Source organism: Triticum urartu, chromosome 2, assembly GCF_003073215.2.
Source record: "Triticum urartu cultivar G1812 chromosome 2, Tu2.1, whole genome shotgun sequence".
In the NCBI taxonomy this organism is placed as follows: domain Eukaryota; kingdom Viridiplantae; phylum Streptophyta; class Magnoliopsida; order Poales; family Poaceae; genus Triticum; species Triticum urartu.
In genome coordinates, this window is record NC_053023.1 from 3,670,007 (window position 1) to 3,689,862 (window position 19,856).

Sequence of the window (19,856 nt, forward strand, 5' to 3'; positions counted from 1 at the left end):
GTCCCAAAGAGCTGACTTTCAGCAACCATTAACACAAGAGGAGGTGTTCAACATTATAAGTAGGTGCAAGCCTCCAAGGCCGCCAACTACAACACTATTGCGAACCAAGTCAGTGAACGATGCACCCGTGTTTGTGCCGCAAGGAGATGCCCTGGTCCTTGAACCCTTACGAAGATCAAAGTCTTATCATGGTGACGGGTTCTGCGACGCACCATCTTTTGACCTCGGCATAGATGGTGATGCTCCAGCACCTGCTCCAGCAACAGAAATAGTGGAAGCCGGTGTGATTTGCATTGATGAGTGTGAGTTGGACCCAGCAGCTGTGAATGAAGGATGTGATGCTGCTGATGCTGGCAAGGCAATAGCTCAAGAGCTAGATGTTGGTTCACTAGAGAATTGCCACACCCCAATATGCGCAGAACCAGAAGCTGACACGAGCAGTTCTTCGGGACCACCTATTGCACGAAGACAGAGGAGGGTAATAAGGCCCGCAGCATCTCAAAGGTCTCCATTCATCGACTACAACAAGAAGAAGACTTTCAGCACCAATGAGGTAGTGAACAAGCTTTACGCTGCCCTCTTGTATTGGGTCAGGCATCACAAAGGAGCAGATGATGGAGCTACCAGGTAAACTAACTCCCCACAACCTACATACATATCTTCTTCAGTTGCATAGGACCAGCCACTTAGTTGCACAGAAAGCATAGCATGTTGCACAGAATAGGGCTTTTAGTTGCACACTGTTCTGTTTTCAATTTCATGCACATTTTTTTTGCTGCTGTGACCCTTCGAGCTAACTTGTCTTTTTATTGCTTTCAAAAAATAATCAGCCCTGAGATAACCAGGTATGGTGCTTTCTACATTTCTTTAAAGGAGTTAGTTGATTCGATGAAGCCGGTTCAATGGTTGTCAAAAATTGTTATTGAGACTGGAATCTTACACATCATGGATAACTTACCAGAAGGGTCAAAGAAGGTTGTTATGCCACTGAGGTTTTCTGTAAGTTTTTCCAAAACCTTCTTTTTACCCTCATCTTTCTTCTATAGCACTTTTTTCGTTGACCATTTAAGGGAGGCCTTTCACCTACTAAGGAGTTTTGAGCCATGTTTTATAATCTCTGCAGATAAAATTACAGCAAGGGATCCACAATGTGAATGAGATAAACAAGAAGTTTGATTACAAGAACCGTCTCCACAAGAAAGACTTGGTGAGTGTTGTGCCCACATGATCAATCTTTTTTTAGTTGGCACCCACAGCATGTCCAGTTGCACATGACACATCTGTTAGTTGGCAGATACTTGTTGCAACCTGTTTTTAACTTGACTAAGTCTTTTACAGTTTTTCTTAGCTACAGCTTGTATTTGTGTCTGAAATCGTTCACGCTTGCAGGTCATGCTGCCAGTGCTCGAGTGCGCAGATGTAACCGATAAAGACGGAGGGAGGCATTATTGGGTCTTCAGTGTCAACTTGAGGGACGGACGCTTCGAAGTTCTTGATTCAAGCAGGACACTGGACAACATTGAGCTGATGAACACTGCCTCTACCATCGCGGGGGCAGTACGCCAGCTATGGAGGAAGCATTACCCAAAGTTCAACATCGAGCACCTCCAGATTATTGACATTGACGTACCGAAGCAGCTCGGCAAGTAAGACAATAAGCATTTCATTCCTTCTCAATCATATACCATCATTTTGTAGTTTTTAAATTTTTCTACATGTGCAATCTTTAGTATTTTTAAGACACAGTACTAGTCTTCAATCTGTTTTATCATTTTTATGAGTTTCTAATGGATTATCTAGCTAGTTGCAGAGTGGCGCATAAGTAGTTGCACACTGGCACGTAAGCAGTTGCACAGTGGCACATAATGAGTTGCAATAGAACACAAGCAGTTGCACAGTAGGACATAAGCAGTTGCACAGTAGAACAGAAGCAGTTGCACAGTAGGACATAAGCAGTTCCACAGAGTGCATTACCTTTATTTGGTTTTAATTTTATGTGACAAATTTCTTTTTTGCCCATTTTGCAGTAATGAGTGTGGGTTGTTCGCACTGCTTAATGCCACCGAGTGGAATGGTAGCCAACTGCCCAACTACGACCCCAAGGAAGTACTCAACATCAGGAAGAAGCTGGCATATGATTGGGTCACCAGCGTGCACAACACCGCCCCATGGAGGAAGTTGCTGAGATACGACAAGGAGTAGGTCAGTACTATTTTTTCTTTTTTTCTGCTCCATGGAGGAAGTTGCTGGTTTGTACAATTTTATTAAGCAAATTTTGTAGTTGCACACTACTAGTAATTGCGTTTGCAACTCAATATCATCACTTTTGTTGATACATTAGGAGCACTGGATATACAATTGTTCAACAACTAAATATTTAACCAGTTGCCAACAAAGGCACAAATAGCAACTTTTTTTTACACAGTGCATGAACTAATTCAAGCAGCATAAATTAGATAAAGAGGAATCATAGATGCTGAATGTGTCCACTTGGTCTCAACATTGCTAAAAAGACGTCATTATTTTCCTTTTTTGTTCCAAAGTTACAAATGAGGAAACAGAATCACAGGAGCCTCTATGGACACACACCAGCAGTGTGCTCTGTAGATTGGCACTGGCTGCATTTGTTTTTCTTCTTTGGGTGTAGCTCCAGCGCCGATTTGTACCGTCGACTCTTTTCCCTACCCTTTGTAGTAGACCTTGGAGGATCGCTAGGCACAAAATCATCAGAAGCTTGTGTAAGGGATGCAGCCTCCAACGGGGCAGTAGGACCGTCACGATCACTTGTGTAATAATCATATAAAAAGTTAGTATTTTTGTTATTGTGCAACCAGCACTGATGTTCTGTGCAACCACACAGTACATTTTGTAGGGCCATTGACGACGAGCCCCCTGAGTGCTGCCTGTAGGGCCATTGGGAGGAGCACGCGGGGGAGGAGGTGGCGGAAGATGCCGTGTATAGCCAGGAGGGGGAGGAGGTCCTTGAGGGTTGACATCACCTATATCCAGAACTGGAAAAATAAGTTAGCTGTGTTATCTTGATGCTTGAACTAACACAGCGTGCGCAACTAGGCAGTATGTTCTTGTTGGAAATATGCCCTAGAGGCAATAATAAAAGCATTATTATTATATTTCCTTGTTCATGATAATTGTCTTTATTCATGCTATAATTGTGTTATCCGGAAATCATAATACATGTGTGAATAATAGACACCAACATGTCCCTAGTAAGCCTCTAGTTGACTAGCTCGTTGATCAACAGATAGTCATGGTTTCCTGACTATGGACATTGGATGTCATTGATAACGAGATCACATCATTAGGAGAATGATGTGATGGACAAGACCCAATCCTAAACATAGCATAAGATCGTATAGTTCGTTTGCTAGAGTTTTTCCAATGTCAAGTATCCTTTCCTTAGACCATGAGATCGTGTAACTCCCGGATACCGTAGGAGTGCTTTGGGTGCACCAAACGTCACAACGTAACTGGGGGACTATAAAGGTATACTACGGGTATCTCCGAAAGTGTCTGTTGGGTTGACACGGATCAAGACTGGGATTTGTCACTCCGTATGACGGAGAGGTATCACTGGGCCCACTCGGTAATGCATCATCATAATGAGCTCAAAGTGACCAAGTGTCTGGTCACGGGATCATGCATTACGGTACGAGTAAAGTGACTTGCCGGTAACGAGATTGACCGAGGTATTGGGATACCGACGATCGAATCTCGGGCAAGTAACATACCGATTAACGAAGGGAATTGTATACGGGGTTGCTTGAGTCCTCGACATCATGGTTCATCCGATGAGATCATCGAGGAGCATGTGGGAGCCAACATGGGTATCCAGATCCCGCTGTTGGTTATTGACCAGAGAGCGATCTCGGTCATGTCTACATGTCTCCCGAACCCGTAGGGTCTACACACTTAAGGTTCGGTGACGCTAGGGTTGTAGGGATATGTATATGCAGTAACCCGAATGTTGCTCGGAGTCCCGGATGAGATCCCGGATGTCACGAGGAGTTCCGGAATGGTCCGGAGGTAAAGAATTATATATAGGAAGTGCTATTTCGGCCGTCGGGACAAGTTTCGGGGTCACCGATATTGTACCGGGACCACCGGAAGGGTCCCGGGGGTCCACCGGGTGGGGCCACCTGCCCCGGGGGGGCACATGGGCTGTAGGGGTGTGCGCCTTGGCCTATATGGGCCAAGGGCACCAGCCCCAAGAGGCCCATGCGCCAAGAGATAAGGAAAGAAAGAGTCCTAAAAGGGGAAGGCACCTCCTAGGTGCCTTGGGGAGGATGGACTCATCCCTTAGCCGCCGCCCCCCCTACGCTCCCTATATATAGTGGGGGAAGGAGGGCCTCTCAACCCACGCCTTTGGTGCCTCCCTCTCCCTCTCCAACACATCCTCCTCCTCCATAGAGCTTGGCGAAGCCCTACCGGAGTACTACAGCTCCATCACCACCACGCCGTCGTGCTGCTGCTGGAGCCATATTCCTCAACCTCTCCTCCCCCCCTTGCTGGATCAAGAAGGAGGAGACGTTACGCTGACCGTACGTGTGTTGAACGCGGAGGTGCCGTCCGTTCGGCGCTAGGATCTCCGGTGATTTGGATCACGTCGAGTACGCCTTCCTCATCCCCGTTCTTTGAACGCTTCCGCGCGTGATCTACAAAGGTATGTAGATGCAATCCGATCACTCGTTTCTAGATGAACTCATAGATGGATCTTGGTGAAACCGTAGGAATTTTTTTGTTTTCTGCAACGTTCCCCAACAGTGGCATCATGAGCTAGGTCTATGCGTAGTTCTCTTGCACGAGTAGAACACAAATTTGTTGTGGGCGTTGATGTTGTCAACTTTCTTGCCGCTACTAGTCTTATCTTGCTTCAACGGTATTGTGGGATGAAGCAGCCCGGACCAACCTTACACGTACGCTTACGTGAGACCGGTTCCACCGACTAACATGCACAAGTTGCATAAGGTGGCTGGCGGGTGTCTGTCTCTCCCACTTTAGTTGGAGCGGATTCGATGAAAAGGGTCCTTATGAAGGGTAAATAGAAGTTGACAAATCACGTTGTGGCTTTCACATAGGTAAGAAAACGTTCTTGCTAGAACCCTTTTGTAGCCACGTAAAACTTGCAACAACAATTAGAGGACGTCTAACTTGTTTTTGCAGCAAGTGTTCTGTGATGTGATATGGCCAAAGTTGTGATGAATGATGAATGATATATATGTGATGTATGAGATGTTCATGCTATTGTAATAGGAATCACGACTTGCATGTCGATGAGTATGACAACCGGCAGGAGCCATAGGAGTTGTCTTTATTTTTTGTATGACCTGCGTGTCATTGAGAAACGCCATGTAAATTACTTTACTTTATTGCTAAACGCGTTAGCCATAGTAGTAGAAGTAATAGTTGGCGAGCAACTTCATGGAGACATGATAATGGAGATCATGATGATGGAGATCATGGTGTCATGCCGGTGACAAGATGATCATGGAGCCCCAAGATGGAGATCAAAGGAGCTATGTGATATTGGCCATATCATGTCACTTTTTATTATTTGATTGCATGTGATGTTTATCATGTTTTGTACATCTTGTTTGCTTAGAACGACGGTAGTAAATAAGATGATCCCTCATAATAATTTCAAGAAAGTGTTCCCCCTAACTGTGCACCGTTGCGACAGTTCGTTGTTTCGAAGCACCACGTGATGATCGGGTGTGATAGATTCCAACGTTCACATACAACGGGTGTAAGACAGATTTACACATGCAAACACTTAGGTTGACTTGACGAGCCTAGCATGTACAGACATGGCCTCGGAACACAGAAGACCGAAAGGTCGAGCATGAGTCGTATAGAAGATACGATCAACATTAAGATGTTCACCAATGTTGACTAGTCCGTCTCACGTGATGATCGGACATGGCCTAGTTAACTCGGATCATGTTATACTTAGATTACAGGAGGGATGTCTATCTAAGTGGGAGTTCATTGAATAATTTGATTAGATGAACTTAATTATCATGAACTTAGTCTAAAATATTTACAATATGTCTTGTAGATCAAATGGCCAACGTAGTCCTCAACTTCAGCGCGTTCCTAGAGAAAACCAAGATGAAAGACGATGGCAGCAACTACACGGACTGGGTCCGGAACCTGAGGATCATCCTCATAGCTGCCAAGAAAGATTATGTCCTACAAGCACCGCTGAGTGACGCACCTGTTCTCCCTGCAGAACAAGACGTTATGAACGCTTGGCAGGCACGTACCGATGACTACTCCCTCGTTCAGTGCGGCATGCTTTACAGCTTAGATCCGGGGCTCCAAAAGCGTTTTGAGAAACACGGAGCATATGAAATGTTCGAAGAGCTGAAAATGGTTTTCCAAGCTCATGCCCGGGTCGAGAGATATCAAGTCTCCGACAAGTTCTTCAGCTGTAAGATGGAGGAAAACAGTTCTGTCAGTGAGCACATACTCACTATGTCTGGGTTGCATAACCGCTTGACTCAGCTGGGAGTTAATCTCCCGGATGACGCGGTCATTGACAGAATCCTTCAGTCGCTTCCACCGAGCTACAAGAGCTTTGTGATGAACTTCAATATGCAGGGGATGGAAAAGACCATTCCTGAAGTATTTGCAATGCTGAAATCAGCAGAGGTAGAAGTCAAAAAGGAACATCAAGTGTTGATGGTGAATAAAACCACTAAGTTCAAGAAAGTCAAGGGTAAGAAAACCTTCAAGAAGGACGGCAAGGGAGTTGTTGCGCCCGGCAAGCAAGCTGCCTGGAAGAAGCCAAAGAATGGACCCAAGCCCGAGACTGAGTGCTTTTATTGCAAGCAAAGTGGTCACTGGAAGCGGAACTGCCCCAAATACTTAGCGGACAAGAAGGCCGGCAAAACGAAAGGTATATGTGATATACATGTAATTGATGTGTACCTTACCAGTACTCGTAGTAGCTCCTGGGTATTTGATACCGGTGCAGTTGCTCACATTTGTAACTCAAAGCAGGAGCTGCGGAATAAGCGGAGACTGGCGAAGGACGAGGTGACGATGCGCGTCGGGAATGGTTCCAAGGTCGATGTGATCGCCGTCGGCACGCTACCTCTACATTTACCTACGGGATTAGTTTTGAACCTCAATAATTGTTATTTAGTGCCAAGTTTGAGCATGAACATTGTATCAGGATCTCGTTTAATATGAGATGGCTACTCATTTAAATCCGAGAATAATGGTTGTTCTATTTATATGAGAGATATGTTTTATGGTCATGCTTCGATGGTGAATGGTTTATTCTTAATGAATCTCGAGCGTAATGCTACACATGTTCATAGTGTGAGTACCAAAAGATGTAAGATTGATAATGATAGTCCCACATACTTGTGGCACTGCCGCCTTGGTCACATAGGTGTCAAACGCATGAAGAAGCTCCATGCTGATGGACTTTTAGAGTCTCTTGATTACGAATCATTTGACACGTGCGAACCATGCCTCATGGGTAAAATGACCAAGACTCCGTTCTTAGGAACAATGGAGCGAGCAACCAACTTATTGGAAATCATACATACTGATGTGTGCGGTCCAATGAGTGTTGAGGCTCGCGGTGGCTATCGTTATGTTCTCACCCTCACTGATGACTTGAGTAGATATGGGTATGTCTACTTAATGAATCACAAGTCTGAGACCTTTGAAAAGTTCAAGGAATTTCAGAGTGAGGTTGAGAATCAACGTGACAGGAAAATCAAGTTCCTGCGATCAGATCGTGGAGGAGAATACTTGACTCATGAGTTTGGCACACACTTAAGAAAATGTGGAATAGTTTCACAGCTCACGCCGCCTAGAACACCTCAGCGTAATGGTGTGTCCGAACGTCGTAATCGCACTGTATTAGATATGGTGCGATCTATGATGTCTCTTACCGATTTACCGCTATCTTTTTGGGGGTATGCTTTAGAGACTGCCGCATTCACTTTAAATAGGGCTTCGTCAAAATCCGTTGAGACGACACCGTATGAATTATGGTTTGGGAAGAAACCTAAGCTGTCGTTTCTAAAAGTTTGGGGATGCGATGCTTATGTCAAGAAACTTCAACCTGAAAAGCTCGAACCCAAATCGGAAAAATGCGTCTTCATAGGATACCCTAAAGAAACTATTGGGTATACCTTCTACCTCATATCCGAAGGCAAGATCTTTGTTGCCAGGAATGGGTCCTTTATCGAGAAAGAGTTTCTCTCAAAAGAAGTAAGTGGGAGGAAAGTAGAACTTGATGAAGTATTACCTCTTGAACCGGAAAATGGCGCAACTCAAGAAAATGTTCCTGAGGTGCCTGCACCGACTAGAGAGGAAGTTAATGATGATGATCATGAAACTTCAGATCAAGTTGCTGCTGAACTTTGTAGGTCCACAAGGACACGTTCCGCACCAGAGTGGTACGGCAACCCTGTCTTGGAAATCATGTTGTTAGACAACGGTGAACCTTCGAACTATGAAGAAGCGATGGCGGGCCCGGATTCCAACAAATGGCTAGAAGCCATGAAATCCGAGATAGGATCCATGTATGAAAACGAAGTATGGACTTTGACTGACTTGCCCGTTGAGCGGCGAGCCATAGAAAATAAATGGATCTTTAAGAAGAAGACAGCCGCGGATGGTAATGTAACCATCTATAAAGCTCGCCTTGTCGCTAAGGGTTATCGACAAGTTCAAGGGGTTGACTATGATGAGACTTTCTCACCGGTAGCGAAGCTAAAGTCTGTCCGAATCATGTTAGCAATTGCCGCATTCTATGATTATGAGATATGGCAAATGGACGTCAAAACGGCATTCCTTAATGGTTTCCTTAAGGAAGAATTGTATATGATGCAGCCGGAAGGTTTTGTCGATCCTAAGAATGCTAACAAGGTGTGCAAGCTCCAACGCTCGATTTATGGGCTGGTGCAAGCATCTCGGAGTTGGAACATTCGCTTTGATGAGATGATCAAAGCGTTTGTGTTTACGCAGACTTATGGAGAAGCCTGCGCTTACAAGAAAGTGAGTGGGAGCTCTGTAGCATTTCTCATATTATATGTAGATGACATACTTTTGATGGGAAATGATATAGAACTCTTAGACAGCACTAAGGCCTACTTGAATAAGAGTTTTTCAATGAAGGACCTTGGAGAAGCTGCTTATATATTAGGCATCAAGATCTATAGAGACAGATCAAGACGCCTCATAGGTCTTTCACAAAGCACATACCTTGATAAGATATTGAAGAAGTTCAATATGGATCAGTCTAAGAAGGGGTTCTTGCCTGTGTTGCAAGGTGTGAAATTGAGCTCAGCTCAATGTCCGACCACGGCAGAAGATATAGAAGAGATGAGTGTCATCCCCTATGCCTCAGCCATAGGTTCTATTATGTATGCCATGCTGTGTACCAGACCTGATGTAAACCTTGCCGTAAGTTTGGTTGGTAGGTACCAAAGTAATCCCGGCAAGGAACACTGGACAGCGGTCAAGAATATCCTGAAGTACCTGAAAAGGACCAAGGAAATGTTTCTCGTATATGGAGGTGACGAAGAGCTCGTCGTAAAGGGTTACGTCGACGCTAGCTTCGACACAGATCTGGATGACTCAAAGTCACAAACCGGATACGTGTATATTTTGAATGGTGGGGCAGTAAGTTGGTGCAGTTGCAAGCAGAGCGTCGTGGCGGGATCTACATGTGAAGCGGAGTACATGGCAGCCTCGGAGGTAGCACATGAAGCAATTTGGGTGAAGGAGTTCATCACCGACCTAGGAGTCATACCCAATGCGTCGGGGCCAATCAAACTCTTCTGTGACAACACTGGAGCTATTGCACTTGCCAAGGAGCCCAGGTTTCACAAGAAGACCAGGCACATCAAGCGTCGCTTCAACTCCATTCATGAAAATGTTCAAGATGGAGACATAGATATTTTTAAAGTACATACGGACCTGAATGTAGCAGATCCGTTGACTAAACCTCTCCCTAGAGCAAAACATGATCAACACCAGAATTCCATGGGTGTTCGATTCATCACAATGTAACTAGATTATTGACTCTAGTGCAAGTGGGAGACTGTTGGAAATATGCCCTAGAGGCAATAATAAAAGCATTATTATTATATTTCCTTGTTCATGATAATTGTCTTTATTCATGCTATAATTGTGTTATCCGGAAATCGTAATACATGTGTGAATAATAGACACCAACATGTCCCTACTAAGCCTCTAGTTGACTAGCTCGTTGATCAACAGATAGTCATGGTTTCCTGACTATTGACATTGGATGTCATTGATAACGAGATCACATCATTAGGAGAATGATGTGATGGACAAGACCCAATCCTAAACATAGCATAAGATCGTATAGTTCGTTTGCTAGAGTTTTTCCAATGTCAAGTATCCTTTCCTTAGACCATGAGATCGTGTAACTCCCGGATACCGTAGGAGTGCTTTGGGTGCACCAAACGTCACAACGTAACTGGGTGACTATAAAGGTATACTACAGGTATCTCCGAAAGTGTCTGTTGGGTTGACACGGATCAAGACTGGGATTTGTCACTCCGTATGACGGAGAGGTATCACTGGGCCCACTCAGTAATGCATCATCATAATGAGCTCAAAGTGACCAAGTGTCTGGTCACGGTATCATGCATTACAGTACGAGTAAAGTGACTTGCCGGTAACGAGATTGAACGAGGTATTAGGATACCGACGATCGAATCTCGGGCAAGTAACATACCGATTGACGAAGGGAATTGTATACGGGGTTGCTTGAATCCTCGACATCATGGTTCATCCGATGAGATCATCGAGGAGCATGTGGGAGCCAACATGGGTATCCAGATCCCGCTGTTGGTTATTGACCGGAGAGCGATCTCGGTCATGTCTACATGTCTCCCGAACCCGTAGGGTCTACACACTTAAGGTTCGGTGACGCTAGGGTTGTAGGGATATGTATATGCAGTAACCCGAATGTTGTTCGGAGTCCCGGATGAGATCCCGGACGTCACGAGGAGTTCCGGAATGGTCCGGAGGTAAAGAATTATATATAGGAAGTGCTATTTCGGCCGTCGGGACAAGTTTCGGGGTCACCGGTATTGTACCGGGACCACCGGAAGGGTCCCGGGGGTCCACCGGGTGGGGCCACCTGCCCCGGGGGGGCACATGGGCTGTAGGGGTGTGCGCCTTGGCCTATATGGGCCAAGGGCACCAGCCCTAAGAGGCCCATGCGCCAAGAGATAAGGCAAGAGTCCTAAAAGGGGAAGGCACCTCCTAGGTGCCTTGGGGAGGATGGACTCCTCCCTTAGCCGCCGCCCCCCTAGGAGATTGCATCTCCTAGGGCCGGCGCCCCCCCTAGGCTCCCTATATATAGTGGGGGAAGGAGGGCCTCTCACCCCATGCCTTTGGTGCCTCCCTCTTCCTCTCCATCACATCCTCCTCCTCCATAGAGCTTGGCGAAGCCCTGCCGGAGTACTGCAGCTCCATCACCACCACGCCGTCGTGCTGCTGCTGGAGCCATCTTCCTCAACCTCTCCTCCCCCCTTGCTGGATCAAGAAGGAGGAGACGTTACGCGGACCGTACGTGTGTTGAACGCGGAGGTGCCGTCCGTTCGGCGCTAGGATCTCTGGTGATTTGGATCACGTCGAGTACGCCTTCCTCATCCCCGTTCTTTGAACGCTTCCGCGCGTGATCTACAAAGGTATGTAGATGCAATCCGATCACTCGTTGCTAGATGAACTCATAGATGGATCTTGGTGAAACCGTAGGAAATTTTTTGTTTTCTGCAACGTTCCCCAACAGTTCTGTCCAAGTGGCTACCATGGTGTGTGCAACTTGGCACAATGATGTGTGCAACTGAAGTTACACACCTAGTTAGATCAGGAGTTGGGGCAGGTAATTACCTGGATGATGAGCCCCCTGATTGCTGCCTAGAGGTGGAGGAGGTCCTCGAGGGTTGCCATCATCTAATGGCCCCGTTGCAGCAGTCGGTTTTTTCTTTTTCTTGGACTTGTTCAGGTGGCCGATCTCGGTACGTGCTGCACGCATATGCTTGTATATAATAGCTTGTGCTGGATCAGAACCACTCGCAAACTTTGCTAGTTTCCCAAAATCGTATATCATGTTCCTCTCCCTTATCTGCTTCTTTGATTGAGGAGGCATTTTATCCTGTTGCTCATAACCAGTCCCTGGCGCACTAGGTACAGCAGTAGGTGTCCACCATCTTAGCAGGTACCTTTCCGGTATGACATCAACGCCAACATGGGTGAACACCTTGAGGATGTGGCAATAGAGGATGCCGCCCTTGTCCATTTTACAGCACTCACACAAATAGGAACCCTCCTCCACCCTTGCCTGCACCAAGTAGTTTCGAGAACCATATTTCGCAACAAATTCCTGGTTTGGTCTGAGCTCAAACACATCAGCACCAACTTGGAATGCATTATAACGTCCAATCAGCTCAAACTCTTCTCTGAACTTGCGGTAAAGGTCTCTAGTATAGGTTTTGTAAGCTTGCTTCTCTATTGGGAAGTTGGACCACAACTCGATCTCAAGGTGTTCTGTCCTGTAATCATTGCAGCCTTCCTTGGCAAGGATGTGGTTCTGGATTTTTTCATATTTCTTGACGAAGTTCAGCATTGAGTTGTGTGGGTTCACATATCTTTTCAGGACGGCGTTGAACCCCTCACTACGCTGTGTAGACTGGAGGAAGGGGAAGAACCTGTGTTTGAAGTAGCACGGCACCCAAGTTGACCTGTATTCGTACAACTTCTCAAAGTGCGTGTGTGTCATAGCCTCATACTTCATCATTAAGCCAGCCCAATTCTGCTCAAACTCGTCTATAGTGAAGCTGAAGTCAACACACTCGTTGAAATCATCAGAGAGTCCTGGATTCCGGCACAGCAGCCAACCAACCTTTTCCTGAGCCTTTTTCATGATGTGCCATCGACAACAGCGGTGCACGGTGGTTGGAAAGATGCTCTGTATTGACTGCCTCATCGCACCATCCTGATCGATGATGAAGTTGTCAGGAGGTTTGCCATCCATAGCCTCTAGGAATGCTCCAAAGACCCAATCAAAGCTCGATGCCAACTCCTGCCTCACAAACGCGCAACCAAGCATGAAAGATTGGCCATGTCGGTTTATTCCTATGAAGGGCGCGAACGGCATATTGTACAAGTTGGTCATGTAGGTGGTGTCAAACGATATGCAATCGTGGTACGCCTCCGCATAAGCTTTTCGAGCTAAGCCGTCCACCCAAAATATGTTGACAACTCTATCCTCTTCATCATATTTCACCTTATAGAAGAAGTCTGGATCGGTTTTTTGTATATCCTTGAAGTGCGCAATTGTCTCAATCAGATCACCCTCCTTTGTGTCATCTCTACGGAAACTTGTACAAAGATTTGTTATTGCCTTTGGTCCGAACGGCACCATCATCTCAGATCCATAGAACTCTGCCATTACATGCATCATTCGTCCTGCATAATACAAAAACAAACAGTATATCCTTTTTTAGTTGCGCAAATGGCACATCCAGCTGCACAGTAATAGGACACGTGTTGGCATAGAAGATAATCGCAGGAAATGGACACCTAGCTGCACCTTTTTAAAAACACTTTGCAGTTTTTGCATACAGGACATTGTGTAGTTGCATAGTAAAGACAATCTAGGTGCACAAGAAGCACCAAAAGTGATATACAAAAAGCATGGGAATTTGGACACCGGTTGCACAGTTAAGCCATTTCAGTTGCACAGTAGTACCATAACAGTTGCACACTGGACTGCCTAGAGGGAAACTTAATTCTTCAAGGGATATAGAAAAACACCACACCTGTAGTCAAGTTGCAGTTATACAAGATGCGCAAAAACTCCTTTTCATCAGGTGAGATGCCTTGGTGGGATCTCAAGTATTTGGACAATGATGGTTTGTTCACAAGCGGATGATTGTGGTCACGAACAAAGTGCGTCACCTCCCATCTCCCATCTATCAGCTTCACCAACATTTTTGCCTTGCATTCAGTCTGCTTTATTGTCTCGCGTTTGCGCTTCTTCTTCTTCTTACTAGTACCAGGCTCCTCTTCAGCAAATATTGGAGGTTCTTCTTCCATCTCCTCATCACTGTTAACAGATTTTGGATCTGGAATAGGGTCCAGGACAGGAGGAGCCTCAGCTCCTCCATCATCAGCTTTGGGCTTCTTGAACTTGTTGCAGAAAAACTGTTGTTTTATCAATTCATTGGTGCGGGCTGTCCGTCTAGAGGTGTTCATCTTGATAGAGAAACCCATCCGTAGTTGTTGTAGTGATCCTTAGCAATTTGAAGGCTGTCAAACCTCATGCCAACATAGGGTTCCATAGGTTGAGAACCAGCCTCATCCTCTCCTTCTTCTACTTGCACAGCTCTGTCAACAGCCCCAGCTTCTAGCTCAGTCCTGGTTGGACCAGGAACATTTGCCTCGGTTCCTGTGTCATCAAGAGTATGGCTCTTTGACTGCAAAGACACCACTACAGGTGCACCACGGGCTGATGACTGGCCTGCCACATTGTCATGGCCTGTAGGGTTACCATCACGACTTGCCTGCGTGTAGTAAACAGATCGACCATTTTCTGTCCAATTTCCTTGTTGTATGCTGGGTTGCTGCTGATCCATATCACGAGGAAGCTCATTGAGATCTGGAGGCAACTCATTGAGATCAAGCATTTTTTTCGTTGTTCTTGGATGCTGCCACACATTCCCTGCACATATATAAAAAGAAGAAATTGATGTCATCAGTTGGTAACCACAGAAAAAGAGTGTTTCAAACAACCTAAAAACTTAGTAAATAGGCAGTTGCACACCATTTTGTGATAATCTTAGTTCCAAAAACAACATCACCGTAGCATAATCTTTTATTATAACAGTTATGAAATTTTTTGTTTGCACAGATTTGTTATGTTAGTTGCAAAGTTTGCAGTAAATAACTGGCAAAAGCATGACTTCTTTTTGCTAGAGTTTTTCTGACTTTCCCCTTTTTTGTTTTGTTGTAATGATCTGTAGGTTTCCGTTTCGCAAGGAGCTCTTTTTAGATTTTTCTGCACATAATTGGATGCTACATTTGAGAAGGAAAATCCAGGTGAAAGAAGAAAGAAGAATTGGAGGACAGATTATAGTTATATGTTTTTCATCGTCGTTTATGTTTCTAGTTCTGGTATATTTGAACATATTAATATGGTTTGAAATAGGTGTGGGACCATAATATATGCGTGGGACAAGATTATATGTGTGAATATGTTAATATGGTTTGTGGCTTCATTAGCCATGGACAAAAGTTCTTGTGCTTTTCCTGTTGCACTACAGATTTCTGGTTTTCGCTAGAATAGACGTCTCAATTGCCAAGATGCATCTTTGCACTTGGCCAGCATACATATCCAGTTGGACATTCAATGTTTTTAGTTGGCTAGAATAGATGCCTTAGCTAGCCAGGTTGCATTTATTCCAGTTTTTGGCCAACATGCATGTTCAGTTGGACAGTTAATGCATTCAGTTGGCTAGAATAGATATCTCAGTTGGTCAGGATACATTTTCTCAGTTTTTTTGCCAACATGCATGTTTAGTTGGCCAGAAAACATGTTTTTATTTGCACATATACTACTGTTTTCCCAAAGTGTTCACTCACAAACATGTATTGCGAAATATACATGTTTACTTGGTCAGGATACATGTTTAGTTGGCCAGGATACATGTTTTTTAGTTGGTCAGATAACACGTGGGGTACAATGCATGTTTTAGTTTTGGCTAGCATGCATGCCGAGTTGCCAGAATATAGGTTCAGTTGGCTGGGATGCATGTTCAGTTGCACATTTATGAATTTTTCGTTGCACATATCTATTGGGCAGTCAATTTTTTGTTCATTTTGCAAACAATAACTACAAGTTGGTAGAATGCATGTTTAGTTTTTGGCTACAATGCTTTGTTGAGTTGGTTTTAATCATGTTTTAATTGGCCAGAGAACTTGTTTTTAGTTGGCTTGTTTAACACATCCAGGTGGTAGAAACTTGTCTGGCATGCATCAAGTAGTTTTTGGCATGTTTAACACATCCAGCAGTAACATCAAGTAGGCTGGTGTGATGTGCCAGATTCACCTCTTTTTTGAAGCAGATTCTTCATGGATCCATGGAGAAGGGGGTTTACATATGCCTATGCAGTAGAAGAAAGGGGGAAGTGAAGAGGTGCAGAGGGGGCTTACCTGCTTGATCTTACTGCCTGGTATGGCTCTGACCACCCTGCCTTTTAGATCTTGAAGCAGCTCCTTCTACTTTGGGGCTCCCATGGCGGCTGTGTAGGAGGAGGAAGAAGGGTTGGGGGCGATTTTCTGTTGGATCTGCTTCTGGCGTGGAGAAGAAGAAAAAGGTAGCGTGGGAGGGGCTGAGGCGTGGGGGCGAGCGGGGGTGTGGGTGCCAGCTGGGGACAGCTGGCTACGTGGGGGCTCGATCGGTTTGTTTGGTGGCCGGTCGATCGGTCTGTTTGATGAGCCTCTTCCTTTTCTGTTTCGTGGGGACAGGGGTTTCCTTTTTCAGCCGGCCGCTCGGTTCCACTAGTGGACAGCCGGCCGCCCACTAGACACGCCCATGTTTAAATGGCGTTGGTGGACGTCCAGAAAAAATAAATGGCACAAATGGACAGCCCAGAAAAGCCCGTGAGGCCAGCGGCATCCCACAAGTCCACAACACTCGACCTGCACTGCGTTCGCGTCACCGCTGCCTCCACCGGCACCGCCTCCCAATTCCATCCCCTTCCTTCCATGTCGCCGTCGTTGCTGCCATGTTTCTCGAAGAGGCCGCCATCGGGAAGCGCCGGGGACCGAGCCGAGCCTTGCGGGGTACTCTTTCTGCAGTTCTGCCCATACTGTTTTCAGATCCGGCGGCGGCGACGTCGGCTTTGACGCAGGCGTAGCTGGGGACGGCGGATGAGGCCTTCGGCAACGACTTCACGGTACCTTTGCTCTGCTCCCCTTGGCGCTCAGCTGCCTCTCCCCCGCTGCTGCGATGCGGCCTATGGGAGATGGGACCGGTGGATGCCGTACGTCGCCGGAGTAGTAAGCAGTGAGGATTGATGCACATTCAAGTTGCAGCAACATGAGAACTGAATGATATGGAGCAAGGTTCAGACTTCAGACACCTCATTGCATGCCATTCCCTTCTAGGTGGATGAAAGGTTCAGACATCAGACACCTCGTTGATGCAGATTCGTCACTCTCCATTACAACTTAATAGCCAGAATCATCTCCTTCGGGTTCAGCTTTGATAATCTAAGCTGTAGATAAATGTTGAATCTAGAGATTTAGAGTTGCCAATTTCCTGTACTATGTTTGATCTGTACTGAATGATCGGAGGAGGTACTAGTTAGGCCTGTACTAATGGCATTGTATTGTATGTATATCGGTGTCAATTTTCTTTGCAAGTAGTATGTGGTAGTACGTGGACGCCACATATGCCACAAAAAAATTAATTGGACTATGACATAGTCCCACATAAGAAGTGATGCTCAGAGCGGGCAAGTCCCACAATGTCCAGCGAGCTGTCCATTTACATCCTGACCAGGAAGGGAGGAGATCCGGAGGAATAACCTGACGCCGTGCAGCTAACTCGGGTGTGGTTCGCCGTGTTGACGCCATCATAACGTCGGCAGCACAGAGGAACCACGGACGAGAGCTCAGATCCAATCTCCCGTGAAGACGCCGTGGAGTGGTTCTGTTAGGAGGGTATTTAGGGAGAAGGTTAATATAAGCTATTTTTTGGTGGGAACAAAGACGCTAATTTAGGACCTTTTAGCGGGAGGTTAAAAAATATTGGCGCAAACAACGGTACACCTAAATTAGGTGGTGGGAAGTAATTATTTTTATTTTAAAAAATTAACTAGCATGGTCACCCGCGCATTTGGGCGGCTAGATTTATTTATATGTCTAATCATTTTTTACATTGAATTATAAATTTGTGTTGTTGCCTCTCCTATTCAGTTAATAAAGAAACGATTATAAATTGGCGCTATAAATTCCCTTTCACTTGATCCAATCATATGAAACATATTGTGTTAGCATCAATGAAACACCTTTTAATGAACAAAAATAGTTCATCACGATGAACATCTCCAAAAGCCCTCTTTATTCTGATCTATAGAGACCAGGGTCATGGCGGAGATGCGACATATACAGCCTTCCTTTTGTGATCTCCTCTGCATCATGCAGATCGTGATATGCACCATCTCCAACATCATCAGTTGTGCTCGATTGGCCGCGATCACCCATTCAAGCCTCCTCTTCCACTTCCCTATCAATCCCATGTTATCTGGATCCTCCTCCACCTTTGTCGCCATGCACTGACTCTCATGTCATGGCCGACCGGTCAGCTGGCGCTGGTTACATACTTCACATGATTCCTTTCTTCCAATATTCACTGTTGTTGCAGCTTCAACAATATTTCGTTTCATTCATATGACATGCTACTTCCTTTTTTCACCGATAAAATAATATCAGAATGATTATCAATGTGTAATCATTGTAAATTTCAATAAATTCTATTCCACTCGCTTTTGTTTCTTTCCACCATTTTTTTTGCGAGAATCCATCAGTCCTTATTGTTACACCTGGAATACAATTCAGTGTCATTCATACAATATGTACCTGAACGTGTATCACAATAAAATATGTGCATGTATTGCACGCGGTATTTCACTCATCCATATTTTAGCATATACCGTATACTATTTTTTATTAAAAAATATTATTACATTGTTGGTCTAGCTGTTATCTATTTTTCCAAATTTTTGTTCTTGTAATGTACTACTGGATAGATAGGATAATATTGTCATGGAAGGTTCAGTCGATGTAATTTATATGTTTGACTACTTGGCATGATTTTGAAACGTTGACCACATACGAATACCCATGTATTTGACTCGCCTAATTTGCAATGAATCATGTACAAAGTAAATACGTGTGCCCTTTTGTTAACTGGGAGATGACATGAGCAATGATATCACTGTGTGCATATGGTAGATCATTACTTTACCTGAATCCATCTCCTATAGGAACTCAGTTTGTCTCCATTGGCTGTCTGCCATACCAATCGGACTGCTCCACGGTCACATAGGTGTTGTTGTCCGGATCTCCATTGGCTGATCTCAATTTGTTTTTTGGAACTTGTCGGAACAGGTTTGTGCTGTGCACGTACATGTGCTGAAACACATGTATCAGGATTTGTTTTCCCTCTAAAGGGAAAAAACTATAGCGAACAGCTGCAGCATTATTATTTTTTGCATGATGCTCCCTGTACATGCTATATGTGTATGGCAATCAAACTCTTCTATTCTTTCTATCTTTTTTCACGAATATTGCATGTGTCGGTCCAATATACATAAATTTATGACTTTAGGTATGTAACGTAATATCTTTATAAAAAAATGAATTTAGTATAAGAAAAACTGTAACTCTCTGTTGTCTAGCCTCTCTTGTGTCTGTATATTTTTTTTTCATAAACCACTACACAAACGTGCAATGACCATCTGTATGTACTAAAAAAATCATGAATTATTTAGTGTACTTCTATATAAATCTCTGCACATATGTGTAATGAGAATCTGTTTGTACGAATAAAAATAATCCAAAATATGATTAAAACTGAGCTAGCTTATCTTTCATCTTTCCTTGTCTTTAATACGCATGCATGTGTTGCGCTCTTTTTTTGTGAGAAAGTGTTCCCTTTTATTTTTATTTTGAGCTGAGTGTTCAACTTTTATTTTTATTGTTGAGCCGAGCGTTCATCTTTTAATAGTGGATGTGAGCATACTTTCTTATTTGAATGT

The 19,856-nt window shown here is 44.7% G+C and overlaps 1 pseudogene; it reads right to left on the reverse strand.

Moving 5' to 3' along the window:
- Positions 1 to 2,563: 2,563 nt before the first annotated feature.
- On the reverse strand, positions 2,564 to 18,368 carry LOC125534672 (annotated as a pseudogene).
- Between the last annotated feature and the right edge of the window lie 1,488 nt (positions 18,369 to 19,856).